Source organism: Schistocerca cancellata, chromosome 3 (genome assembly GCF_023864275.1).
Source record: "Schistocerca cancellata isolate TAMUIC-IGC-003103 chromosome 3, iqSchCanc2.1, whole genome shotgun sequence".
Taxonomy (NCBI): Eukaryota; Metazoa; Arthropoda; class Insecta; order Orthoptera; family Acrididae; genus Schistocerca; species Schistocerca cancellata.
The window spans coordinates 377,163,798-377,177,926 of record NC_064628.1 but is presented as its reverse complement, the minus strand read 5'-3'; the positions used below and the strand labels follow the sequence as shown (position 1 = coordinate 377,177,926).

The window sequence follows — 14,129 nt, the reverse complement described above, 5'->3', positions numbered from 1 at the left end:
GATATGGGCTTGGGCGTAAACTGTGTGACTGCAATGCTTGTGACTTCTCCCAAGTTGTTTCATGAGCTGGCTGCTTTTTGACAGATGATGTGGCTACAGGTAAACACAGTGGCTGCAGTGAATTACTGAAATCTCAAACCTTTGTGAGGTTAGGATTGCTGCTGCTGACACCTGTCACACAGACACTGGTCAGTTATAACAAGCAGATCATTGCACTGCTGGGACAATTTATGGGACCTGCCTCTTACAAGTCCGTGGTTTGCTCCATTACGTTTATGGTGGTTGCTAACGTCAGTGTTGAGAACTTGTTCGGGACGGACGCATTTCAGGAATTTGGATTTTCTATCACTGATGAAATTCCCCTAGTGTCTAAACAGGTCTCATATTCTCACTTGGAAACACTGTGTGAGGAGTTTCTGGACTGTTTTCAGAAGGTGTAGGGTGTGCTATGAATTTTTCTGCTCATATTTCTTTGAAGTCCACAGCTCAGCCTCATTTTTGTCACACATATCCTATTCCTGTCGCTCTAAAGGATCAGATGACAGCAGAATTGTACAGACTTCGGTCTCAACAAGTGGTGTAACCTGTTATGGCTAGCAAATAGTCATCTCAGGTAATTGTAGTTCAGAAACCAGCGAGGAAACTTCGCTCTGTGGTGACTTTAGTACTACTGTCAACACACAATTGATTGTACCCTCTCCCAGAGCTAGGAGGAACAGTTAGCAAAAATATCAGGTGGCCAGTACTTTTCTAAAATTGATTTGTCCAAAGCATATCTGCAGGTTCCTGTAGACAAAGCCTCAATGAGTCCTGGTTTTGAATGCTCCTTTTGGTCTCTACAAATATTTGTGCCTTCCTTTTGGTGTGGTCAGCACCCCTTCTATTTAACAACAATTTTTACAGCAACTGACTATGCATGTCCCAGGTTGCATTAATTATCTGGATAATGTTGTCACAGACTCCTTCAGAGCCGATCACTTGCAAAATTTGTGCACTTTGTTTTCTGTCCTACAGTCCACAGGTTTATGGTGTAACCTCACAAAATCTCAGTTTTTTCAACCTTCTGTTATTTATTTGGGGTTCAAGGTCTTTTGGGATGGGATTTGCCCGCTTCTGGACCACACCTCTGCTCTTATGTCTATGCCTTACCCCTTGTCTACAAAGGGGCTTCAGGCCTTCCTCGGAAAGATAGCCTACTACCATAAATTCCTACCAGGGCAGCCACTTTGGTCCACCCACTGCATGCCTTGTTACAATGTACTTTCTTGCTGGAGCGTGGATTGTGAACGTGCTTTTCAAATGTAGAATTCCAAACTCATCTTGACCCCTAATTTAGTTATGTTATACCTGGACCAGCATACATTTGAAGCAACTGACACCTAACAGTACGGCCTCAGCATAGTCCTACTGATGAACGACCTGTTGTCTTCACCTCTAAATCTCTCACTCTGGCCCAGCAGCGTTACTCTCAGATACAAAAAGAGGTTCTTGCCATTGTCTACATTCTCAGGAAATTTCATGTTTTTTTTTAATGGCTCCAAGTTTCATCTCATTACTGATGATAAACCTTTTGTTTCTTTGTTTATCCCTCACACTTCCTTGCCTGACATGGCAGCACAGTTCTTCCAATGTTGGGCACTGTTCTTGTCTTGATACAATTATGAAATACATTTTCAACCAACATCTAAACATGCCAATCCAGTCACCTTGTCGCACCTTCCTGTGGGTCCTCATCTCAACCTCGATCTTGAAGATTTGCTTTGCTTCCACCTTGATAGTGAAATGCAGACTGCGGTCAAGGGTTTCTCACTTATGAGCTCACATGTAGCAGATGATGTTGCCACTGACCCAGTTCTCCACCAGGTGGTTCAGTTTGTTCAACAGAGATGGCAAGATAAACTGCCAGGTCAGGCTTTGGACCCCCTGCACAACTATTTTTCCTTATGGTATCACCTCTCTGTTTTTGAAAGTGTTTTGCTGTTGTCCACAGAAGACTTCCCTCCCAGTGTAGTCATTACTGTCGTGTTACAGTGCAAGGTTCTACATCTTCTCCATGAAGGCCATTAGGGACTTTCGTGCACTGAACTGTTAGCTATGAGAATGTTTTTGGTCATGGATGGCGAAGTTTTCCTTTTTACTGCAGCTTGTAAGCAGTGTTCCCAACAATAGGAGGCTCCCAAGGTGCCTCTGGCCCCGAGGCCCACTCCATGCCAGCCCCGTGAACACATTCATGTTGACTCTGTGGGCCCCTTCTCGAATTTCTATTGGCTCCTGGTTGCAGATGCATTTTCCCTGTTTTCTCACATTCTCTGGTGTGCATCAACATCACCTGAGGTTACAGTTCATAAGCTTTTGAAATGTTTTCCTAGTTTCCAATAAAGGCCCCAGTTCATTTCTCATGCCTTTCAATTCTTTTGTTCCCATCACGGCATTCATCACGTTATGGCTTGGCTCTGCCATTCCACCCTCAGTCACATGGTGAGGTGGATAACCAGTGCGTATGTTCAAGTCTCAAATGAAAAAGTTTGTTGTGGGTTCTGAGTTGCTCCACAGCTGGCATCCATGCAGCTCCTCCAACTTCTGTGGCCTGTGTTGCAACTGCCACAGTTGGCTGCATCTGCCTGCTTCATGCTGGGATCGCCTTTGGGGTGCGATGGTTTGATTGCTGGCAAAAGCGGATTACAGCCACTGTTGTCCATTTCTGGGCACACTGCCTGTGTAATGTCTTATGGCCAATGGGCTCCACTTTTATCAGTTGGGCCCCTGCTTGCCACTGGAAGATACCAGTTGGCAAGTGCAGCCCCCATCACCGCAGCCCACCCCACCACCCTCTGCCTAAAGCCTGTTGTCGCTTGCTGTGGAGGTGGCCCCATCCCATTGGCTGGCTCCTCCACATGCAGGGGCCTGGGGTTCCAGCTTTCCAGAGCTGGGCACCAGTCCTGGGTCCATTGCCGCAGCCTGCTGTTCCATTCAGGTCACCTCCACAGGCCCCCTCTCCACAACTGCATCAGCTGTTGTTGACAGTGGGTCCAGCCCCAACGCTTCTGCAGTGGGACAAGCCTACTGATGATGACATCGTGAAGGCGATGGCACCCTCCTTTTCGGTGCTGTTGTCAGGCACCATGTGGGCCTACCACCCTTGGACCTGCTTATGTCCCCGTGCATTCCACCCCTATGCACAGGTATCTACCTGGCACATCATCCTGCCCACTACATCAGCACCAGCCACCGCTGCTCTGCATCCGACAGATTTGTCTCTCGTTGGGTCACCAGCATCTCCTCCGTCATCTGGGTGGCCATTTTGCATGAGGGAGAGAGGTGTTATACCCTGTGCCTAGCATGCTGAATGTGAGTATGCCAAGTGCATGTTTTAACTGGTCACCAACAGTATTAGTGCAGGCCAGCTGCTGTGGGAGGTGTGCACATGGCAAGGACTCCAAAGTGCTGTCTGCCAGTGAGTCACACATTTATATGTGCAGAGCAGCACTAACTGGGTCTCCTTGTATGTCCTTCCAGTGTGCCGTTCACATCAGTGTACTGTATCTTATTACATAGGGATCCGTGAGAGTCTGTTTTCCATTACTGTTAAGTGCTTCATGAATAAAGCCATATTTGTGTTACTTGGACCAATCTCTTGTATTATATGGTTACTACAACATCCCCGTGGCAAAGATGGAGTATTAACTTTGGAATAGAAAACATAAGGTTACATTGGCAAACTGCTTCATAAGAATAGGGAACCTTAAAATATGGGATCCCATAGGAGTCAGTACGTGGTCCTCTCTTGTTCTTGCCTTACATAAATAACTTTAAAGGACTGTTCATTAACTGTAATTTTGGCTGACAGCAGAAGCATACTGCTCAAGGTTCCAATACAGATTAGATGATAGCTGAATACACCTACAAATGGTTCACCTCAAAAGGCAATCTAACAATTCATATTTCACATTTTCAAACAAGCACAAATAACCTTGTAGGAGAAATAGACATTAATAGTCATACAATAAGAGAAACATAGTGTGGAATATTCCTTGAGGTCAATCAGGATAAAATGTTAAAATAGTGTCAACACATAAATATGGTAATCAAATGGCTTAGTATGTATCAATTTTTTATCTTAAGACAACAATTACTTTATATTGCCATGTAGTATCATGTAATTATCATCTGGGTCACACAGCTAAAGTATTTACCTTCACAAAAAGTGAGGAGTATGAATATTATGTAAAATTAATAACTGCACATGTTGCACAGATCTTGAGCCAAACCTATTTTTTATTTTTATTTTACAGGTCTAGTTCCACAGGACCAAACTGAAAAGCAAATTTTCATGGTCATGGAATGTGTTAGTACAGGAAACTACAACATAAAAGTAATAACAGATAACATAAAATGTTTATGAATCCTAAAAAGACATCAAGCTATAAGTTTTTGTAAATGCAGTCAACAATATAACACTTGAATCAGCTTAATTTTTCAAGGAATTCCTTGACAGAATAGAAGCAGTGACCCCAGAGAAAGCTCTTCAGTTTAGATTTGAAAGTGCATCGATTATTGCTAAAATTTCTGCATTCTTGAAAACGGATGCAGCAGAATACTGTAGACCTTTCTGCACAAGAGTCAAGGAAGTGTGATCCAAATGCAGATTGGATTTCTGCCTCATATTAACTGAGTGAAAGTTGCTAATTCTTGGGAATAAGCTGACATTGTTAAGAAGAAACGACATATATACTGAGAGGCCAGTGTCAGAATACCCAGACTAATGAACAGGGGTCTACAAGAAGTTCATGAACTTACACCACTTACTGCTTGAACTATCTATTTCTGAGCCAAAAATACCCTGTGAGAATGGGAAGAGTCACCCCAAAATATAATACCACACATCATAAGTGAATGAAAATAACGAAAGTAAACTACTTTTCAGGTCAAACTATCACTTACTTCTGATACTGTTCTAACAGTAAAAATGAAACATATGACTCTATGCTCCACACCCTATCATCCACAATGGAGTTTTTATGGAAGATTTTTTTTAATTTTTAGGATTCATTTAACTTCTAATGATGTTATTTACCATAAAACTAACACTACAAGGAGAATGATTTGCTGGCCAGTTTTTACTGTCTCCAGGAAGTGAAATTTCAAGCGCTGCCAACAGAAATACTTCAAAGAAGAAAAAACTTTACCTAGCTTTTCGAACTTCTATGTACTTTCCTCAGAAATGAAAGGGGATGTTAGAAGGGAAGAGCAGTCACTCAGATTTTAGGTTGAGAGAGACCTTCATGTTATAAGAACAAGGGGAGATGAAAATAATGAGAGAAGGATAGAAGGTAGAAGGAAACTGACAGATGGATTAAGATGTCTTATTCTTTCTAACCGATTAAATCCCCTTCAATTTTCTCAGTTTTTTTTTTTTTTTTTTTTTTTTTTTTTGATACAATTATAAATGTATGAGGACTTTTGTAATCTTTTCCCATGATGAGAAACAAGTTTTGTGGAAACCATTTATGCAATGTATTAACAGTCTGGGTGTCATAGTGCAGTACAGCAAAGTAAGCTGAGTGAAAGGAGGGCCAGAAAGGTCACACTCCAAGGTAAATGTTTAACACTCTGGAGCCATTTTCCAGGACATACAGGATGAGAGATATTGCCTGGATGGGAAGCTACTGCTTACTTTCTTCACCAGGAGAAGGACAAGACCACCTTCTGTTCGAAAACCGTACTGTCAATTTAGTCAAACTGCCATATTTAATTACTTTATGTGTCCAGGATTTGAAATTATTACAATTTTGTTAGAGCATTCATAAGATCCAGAGATTAACTACATAAAAGTATCAATTTCAGAGATAATTCAGTAAAATAAAGACAGAAACCAATAACAATAAAAATACAACAGTTTATATGTACAACAAGAATTTATAAAATACAGGTAGGAAGATAGAGAGAAACAAACAAACAGCAAGATAATTCTCCTCATATTCCATGGAGAGCCCAGTCAGCACGTTTGACTGTTGTTTTGTTACAGTATGTGATCAAAAGTATCTGGACATCCCCAAAACCACACGTTTTTCATATTAGGTGCATTGTGTTGCCACCTACTGCCAGGTCCTCCATATCAGCAATTTCAGTAGTCACTAGATGTCGTGAGAGAGCAGAATGGGGCACTCTGCGGATCTCACGGACTTTGAACGTGGTCAGGTGACTGGGTGTCACTTGTGTCACATCTGTACGCGAGATTTCCACTCTCCTAAACATTTATACAATGTTCCTGTTGTGATGTTTCTGATGTGATAGTGAACTGGAAATGTGAAGGGACACACACTGCACAATAGCGTACAGGTCGACCTCTTCTGTTGACTGGCAGAGACCACCAACAGTTGAGGAGCGTCGTAATGTTTAATAGGCAGACATCTATACAAACCATCACACAGGAATTCCAAACTGCATCACGATCCACTGAAAGTACTATGACAGTTAGGCAGGAGGTGAGGAAAGTTGGATTTCATGGTCGAGCGGCTGCTCATAAGCCACACATCACGCCGGTAAATGCCAAACGACGCCTGACTTGGTGTATGAAGGATAAACATTGGATGACTGAACAGTGGAAAAATGTTGTGTGAAGTGATGAATCATGGTACACAATGTGGCGATCCAATGGCAGAGTGTGGGTATGGCGAATGACCGATGAACATCATCTGCCAGCGTGTGTAGTGCCAACAGTAAAATTCGGAGGCGGTGGTGAGGGCAATTTGGGGATGGTGACCATCTTTCAACACGATCTAGCACCTGTTCATAATGCAAGGCCTGTGTAGGAGTGATTACATGACAATAACATCCCTGTAATGGGCTGCAGAACTAGCACTCCTGAAAGAAAGTTCTGCAAGGTTCGTAGGAGAGCTTCTGTAAAGTTTGGAAGGTAGGAGATGAGATATTAGCAGAAGTGAAGCTGTGAGGACGGGGCATGAGTCGTGCTTGCGTAGCTCAGATGGTAGAGCACTTGCCCGCGAAAGGCAAAGGTCCCGAGTTCGAGTATCAGTCCGGCACACAGTTTTAATCTGCCAGGAAGTTTCATATCAGCACACACTCCGCTGCAGAGTGAAATTCTCATTCTGGAAATTTCCCTTGTACTCGTCATGTGATCAGTCAGAACCTTGATGGCAAGTTGGCAAGACCTCATGGTCCTTGCTGTCCAACATTGAGCCACAGTCAGATCCATATGTGCAAAAAATCTTGATTCAACTAGCCACTCAAATGGGGACCCACAATGAGACTCCTTTCGGTCTCTGTCAGGTGCTGATAATGATGTCTCACATGAATATGTCACAGCTCCAAGTCCTTCACATTGGTCATGCAAAATATGAAATTGCTGCTGCACACACCCTAACACCTAACAGCAACAAGCAAGAACAATACTAATGTACTCTGTTGGCCATTCTACTTGTCATGAAGCATTGGAACTGTAATCATCCACATACCTGCTGATGGTGTGTACTTCTACAAAATAACATTGACATCTGACCACATCTTCTGGGTGCTCCAAATTTTTTTTGTCATACAGTGCAGCTTATTAATGCTAAGACAGAAATTTTTAAAACAGATTTTGAACTGCAAGACATTCCCAAGGGCACTTGTGTACTCCTGACCATAAATTATTGGCTACGAACTGAAGATTAAAACTGAAGAAGTTGGAAAATGGTAGCAAATCAATGAGATACAACCTGGGTAAATTTAAAGAACCAAAGACTGTTGAGCATTTCAGTAAGAGCAATAAGCAACGACAAATGAAACAAGGGAAGGAATACGATAGAAGACAAATTGGTAGCTTTGAGAGGAAGGTTTATTACAACACATCAGGGCATTGACAAAACAATAACTTCTTCTTACTAAACTTAAGACCAAATTCTCTCAGTCTTCTGTCAGGTGTTTACCTGGAAAAAAAGTGAATTAAGTTGACAGTGCGTAGAGATTAGTCCAACGAAGTTTCTCACTGGAAGGAAGCAGCGTGTACTCATCAAAAGTGGTGTTCGCAATGCATGAGTTGGCCCACAGTGTCAGCAGAGAACTGCCAATTAGTGGAGCTGCACCACTATAAATAGCTGGTGCACAGAGATATAGTTGTGGGTCTATTTCTGTGCATGTGACTTGGTGGAGGGAAGTAGATCCCCAGCAGGGAAGAACTCCCTCGATTAGTTGCAATATGACACTAGCCAGTGACTAAAGTGCTGGGAGGCAATGCTTTCGAGGTATGCACATATGGGATCTCTGCAAGGCTGCTGATCTGTCAGGCATATTGCTGGTATATGACAAATAGTATAGCAGTAGAGGATCAAATAGGTAAAAAGATGAGATATATGAGAAATAGGAGATACTGAATTTAACTGATGAAAGAAGAAAATATAAAAATGTATCAAATGAAGCAGGTGAAAGGGTACATAGAAGTCTAAAAAATATGATGGGCAGAAAATGCAAAATGTGCAAGCAGGAATACCTAGAAGACAATGCAAGACTGGAGAAGGATTCATGATTACGGGAAGGAGAGCTGTTGCCTACAGGAAAATTAAAAAGATCTTCAGAGACAAGAGGAGAGAAAAGAAAGGGAAGGGAACATAAATGAAGATGAGATGGGAGATATCATGCTGTGGATAGAGTTTGACAGAGCACTGAAAGACCTAGGAGGAAATAAGGCCCCTGGAGTACATGACATTCCTTCAGGATTATTCAGAGCCTTGGGAAAGGCAGCCATGTCAGAAACATTCCATTTGGTGTGCAACACATATGAAACAAGTGAAATACCCTCAGACATCAGGAAGAATATAATAATTACAATCTCAAAGAAGGCAGGTGATGACAAGTGTGAATACTACTGAAACAACAGTTTAAAAAGTCATGGCAGAAACATACTGACACAAATTATTTGCAGAACAATGAAAAATCTACATGTTGATTCTTGCAGAGAAATAAGCAGTAAATGTTGGCCATTGTGTTTTCTTCTTTGCAAGAATCAACCTGTATTTTGTAAATAGCCACAAAATGTCAGTTTTCAACAAAGTAGAGTGAAAAAACTGGCAGAAGATGACCTTGGGGAAGATAAGTTTGAGTTCTGGAGAAATGCAAAAACATGCAAGGCATTATTGGTGATGCGATGTATCTTAGATGATAACTTGAAGAAAGGTAAACCTACATTTATACTATTAGTAGATTTAGAGAAAGTTTTTGACAATGTTGATTTCAATACACTCATTGTGATTTTGAAACAAGCAGTGATAAAATTCTGGGAGGAAATGGTTATTTATGTAATAGAGTTGGATGATGTGAACTCCAATCAATTGCCAGGATAGCTGCCTCTTACCTCAGGATGCAGATGACACCAGCAGCTCAAGGATCGTGGAATCAATAGAGCTCAAATGGAAAATACATTCTATATGCATGTGCAGTAGTGAAGGTGACAACTAAAAGGCATGCAGCGATCCCAGCATCACTGTCTGCCTCAGTAAAGCATAACAATATTATGAGAAGGATAGTTGCTACTTGCCATATAGTGGAGATGCTGAGTTGCAGATAGGAACAACAAAAAGACTGTCAGGCAGTAAGCTTTCAGGCAACAAGGTCTTCATTGGAAATAGACAACAAACACACACACATTCACGCAAACGTAACTCACACATACATGACCACAGTCTCTGACTGCTGAGGCCAGCCTCACCAGCCAGAGACTTTTAGATTACATTATGTTCAGTTTTCATTCCACAGACCCAAAAAATGAGATGATTCTCATTTTTATTTATGCTGGCCCCTGTTAAGATATTCATCTATAGAGTAGAAGGAGTTGTCTAGCAAAAAGTCTTTCAAACTCCGTTTAAACTGTGCTTTATCTGAAACCAAGTTTTTAATGGTTGCTCGCAATTTATTGAAAATGTGTGTTCATAAATATTAGACCCCTTTTCGGACCAAGGTAAATGATTTTAGGTCTTTATGTAGATTGTTCTTATTCCTAGTATTGATACTATGTATTAGGCTGTTGGTTGGAAATAGAGATATATTACTTGCAACAAAGTTCATTAAGGAATAAATATAATGAGAAGCAGTGGTTAGAATACAAAGTTCCTTGAACAGGTTTATACATGATGTTCTTCAATTTACACCACAAATGATTCTTATCACATACTTTTGCACCCCAAAAACTTTTGCTCAGTTTGACAAGTTACCCCAGACTATGATACCATATGACATAATAGAATGAAAGTAAGAAAAGTATGCAAGTTTTTTTTATATTTATATCTCCTATGTCAGACATCATTCTCACTGCAAATACAGACTTGTTTAGGTGCTTAAGAAATTCTGTGGTATCCCCTTCCCAACTGAATTTATTATTGAGTTGTAATCCCAGAAATTTAACACTGTCAGCCTCTTCGATCTGTATGTCTTCATATGTTATACTCATGCTAAAAGGAAATCTCTTACAGGTAGTGAACAGCATATAGTTTGTCTTTTAAAAGTTTAATGACAGTGAATTAGCTTTAAACCATTTAAGAATGTCGGTGAAAATTTGATTAGCAGCCATTTCTAAATCTGTTCTTAACTTGCTATTTATTGCAATGTTTGTATCATATGCAAACAAAACAAACTTAGCATCTGGCAATGTAACAGACAAGAAGTCATTAATGTACACAAGAAAAAGCACGGGACCCAAGATGGAACCTTGAGGAACACCACATTAATTAATTCCCAATCAGATGAAGACTGACTGCTTACTGCACAGGTATTTTGGAATGACACCCTTTGTTTCCATTAGACAGATAAGACTCAGACCATTTCACAGCATTGCCAGTGACACCATAATATTCTAATTTACTTAAGAGAATGGTGTGGTTCACAAAGTCAAAGGCTTTTGACAGGTCACAGAAAATGCAGTATCCTCTAATTTATTATGCAATGAATTCAGTAAATTCTCACTGTAAATGTAAATAGCTTTGTCTATATCAGAACCCTTAAGAAATCCAATCTGTGACTTGGACAATATATTATTTGCAGTCAGATGCTTAAGGAGACACGTGAACACAACCTCTTCAGATATTTTTGAGAAAGCCAGCAAAAGTGAAATTGGTCAATAGTTTGATGGTATCTCTTTTATCCCCCTTCTTGTAAAGAGGCTTAACTTTAGCATATTTTAGCCAGTCTGGAAATGTTCCACTGATAAGAGGTTGATTACACAAATAACTTAAGACAGAACTCAACTCGCATGAGCACTCTTTGATTAACTTCATTAATATGTTTTCACACTCACTAGAATACTTAGATTTTAAAGATTTTGTGATGGATGCTACTTCTTTGGGAGACATGAGTGTCATTTCCATTTTACTGAAGTTATTTTTAAAGACTGGTCTCAGATACTCCATTGTACTGCTAATCGAATCTGATTACCCCAAGCTGTCAGTAATAGAAATGAAGTACTTGTTTAACTACACTACATGCACTTGTTACCAAAGTCTCATATATTTTTGGAATTATCTATTCCTCTTCCTTTTTGGCCCCACCTGTCTCTGTCTTCACTATATACCAAACAGCTTTTATTTTATTGCCTGATGTAATTATCTTTTTCTCATAATAAAGCTACTTCAATTTCTGGATTACTTGCTTCAATATTTGGCAGTATTTTTTGTAATGCATGACAATGTTAAGATCAGAGCTGCTCCTAGATAGTAGATACAGTCTCCTTTTTGTCCCGCGTGATATCTTTATTTCTTGTGTAATCTACTGTTTATTTTTTGACTCCTGTGTGATTTGAGTTACCTTTAAGGGAAAACAATTTTCAGAAGCGGAGGTAACTTCATTAATGAATGCTTTGTATTTTCCATTTGAGTTAGAAGTATTGTAAACATCTATCCACTTCATGTCTTTGAGCAATTTCCTGAATTTCTCAATTTTTGACTTATTTAATACCATCCTGCACTCAGATTTAATAGATTTTTTTATCCTGACAAGTTTCAACATTTAACACAAGATGCTGCATGTCATGATCAGATAGCCCATTTACTATTGGTTTTGTGATATGACGGTTTTCCCCCTAGATTTGTCTACAAAGATATTGTCGATAGCTGTCTCAGAGCATTTACTTATCCTAGTTGCAAAGTTCACAGTAGGAACTAAATTGGATGATAATCTTAATGACCGCAAAAATTGATCACTGACAGAACTTTTCAATAAATCCACATTAAAATCAACAGCAACCACTATTTCCAGATTTTTTATGAGGAGGTTAAAATTTCCTGAAGGTGATCTGTTTTTACCTACTATTATAAAGGACTTATAAAATACTACTTTCGTTGCACAAGCTTCTAAGTGCTGCTCTGAGAAAAATTTATTAATGTCAATATTATTGAAATCAAAACAGTTTCTGACAAATGTGGCAACTCCTCCTTTCTCCATATTTTCTCTACAGAAGTAAGAAGCTAATTTGAAACCTGTAACATTAACATATCTACACCAGTGGTCACACAAGGTTCAACTGGTTTGTTCAACTCTAATTCTTCAACAAAAATAAGAAACTCATTAAACTTACCCCTTCTCCTCGGATATTCTGATGCAAGCAGGATAACTGATTTTGTGCACTGGCTGAATTACAACTGGATGAACCTAATTTTCCTGTCAATTATGGGTATCTCTAGTTTCAATCAGAGGCTATCTGCATGGATTTTTTACATTAAAATTTGCTTTCTGGCTGCCTGTTTTATCAATGTGAACGTCATTTTCAGTCTGTCTCTGGACATCTTTTGTTTCTGCTCTCCCTACTCTAAAAAAGACTGCTGTTCTGTTACTTGTAACCACCGGTACTTTATGAAGTGTGACAGTGCCCCCATTAAGTTATTTGCAATTAGCCCAGACTGTGGACATGTGTGTGAGAACTACATTTCTGCATATGTGTGTGTGTGTGGTGTGTGTGTGTGTGTGTGTGTGTGTGTGTGTTGTCTATTTCTGATGAAGTCCTTGTTGGCCAAAAGCTTAGTTTCTGTCAGTCTTTTTGTTGTGCCTATCTGCGACTCAGCATCTCCTCTATATGGTGAGTAGCTACTATCCTTTTCATAATATTGTCATACTCCAGCCTGGATTTTTCACTAAAGCATAATCTGGCATCTTTGACTGTAATAGTGTGTGACAGCTGGATTGGCAACCAGCCTCGGCAAAGGATGCAGCATCAGTGGCCTTATGCATGCAAGTCTGGCATCGGCATTTCTGTGGTAGCAGTGCATGAGTGCCCCACATGGGTGGCAACTCTGGTGGTGGTTTGGGTGCCCACTGTGCAGTAGTGCAAGTTTTGAACCCAGGACCCCTTGCAGACACCAAGAGACTGGATGAATTTACACTGTATACGGTTCCCTCTTGGTGGGTCCATCAGATCTAGCAGTGACACATAGACTAGGAGTTAGTAGATGAAGTGGATACGCACAGGGAAAGCTGACTGGTGCACATCAGACAGTTGGGTGGCATGGAGTATGTCTCGGTGTTGGTAGTAGTCTACGACAAGAATGCTGCTAGGTCAGAGTGGAAAGTATTTCTATTTCATCTGCCCATCTTTGTTAAGACCAACCCCTGCCTTTGATCACATAGGGGTTGAGTCACCACAGCATCGGCCACAGCACGTGGTAATTAAATTCTCCATTGCAGCAGACAGAAGTCTCTGATGCCTTACACCGAGCCACCTCAGTGATATTCCAGTTCCAACAGCAAGAGTACACAGGCAGCAACTTGTCCACCTTGTCTCAGGTTGTGAAGTCTACTCAGACTTGTCACAACACTTACAACTTGTACAGGAACCAGACTGCAGTCATAAGAGTCAGAGGACATGAAATGGAAGCTGTAGTTGAGACAAGATTAGGACTGGGTTTTAGCCTATGCCTAATGTTATACATTTTGTACATACAGCAAATGGTAAGGGAAAAGAATGAGAAATTCGGAAAGGGAATTAAAATTCAGGGAGAAGGCATAAAACCATTTAAGTTTGCTGATGACACTGTCATTCTGTCGGAGGTGCCAAAGGACTTGAATCAGCAGTTGAGTGGAATAGATATTGTCTTGAAAAGTGGTTACAAGATGAACATTAACAAAGTAAAGCAAGACTAATGGAATGTAGC

General features: G+C 40.4%; 1 protein-coding gene across 5 annotated transcripts in view; it reads right to left on the bottom strand.

Moving 5' to 3' along the window:
• The window catches only part of LOC126175067 (kelch-like protein 28), a 220,440-nt gene that overhangs the window by 158,844 nt on the left and 47,467 nt on the right, over window positions 1-14,129 (bottom strand). Inside the window, exon 1 of one of the 5 annotated variants that reach the window (XM_049921595.1) lies at window positions 4,194-4,310. The exons of the other annotated variants lie outside the window; for them this stretch is intronic. The gene's annotated coding sequence lies outside the window, so the exon portion shown is untranslated. Of the gene's footprint in view, window positions 1-4,193; window positions 4,311-14,129 lie in introns of those variants that run through there. 5 annotated transcript variants of the gene reach the window in all.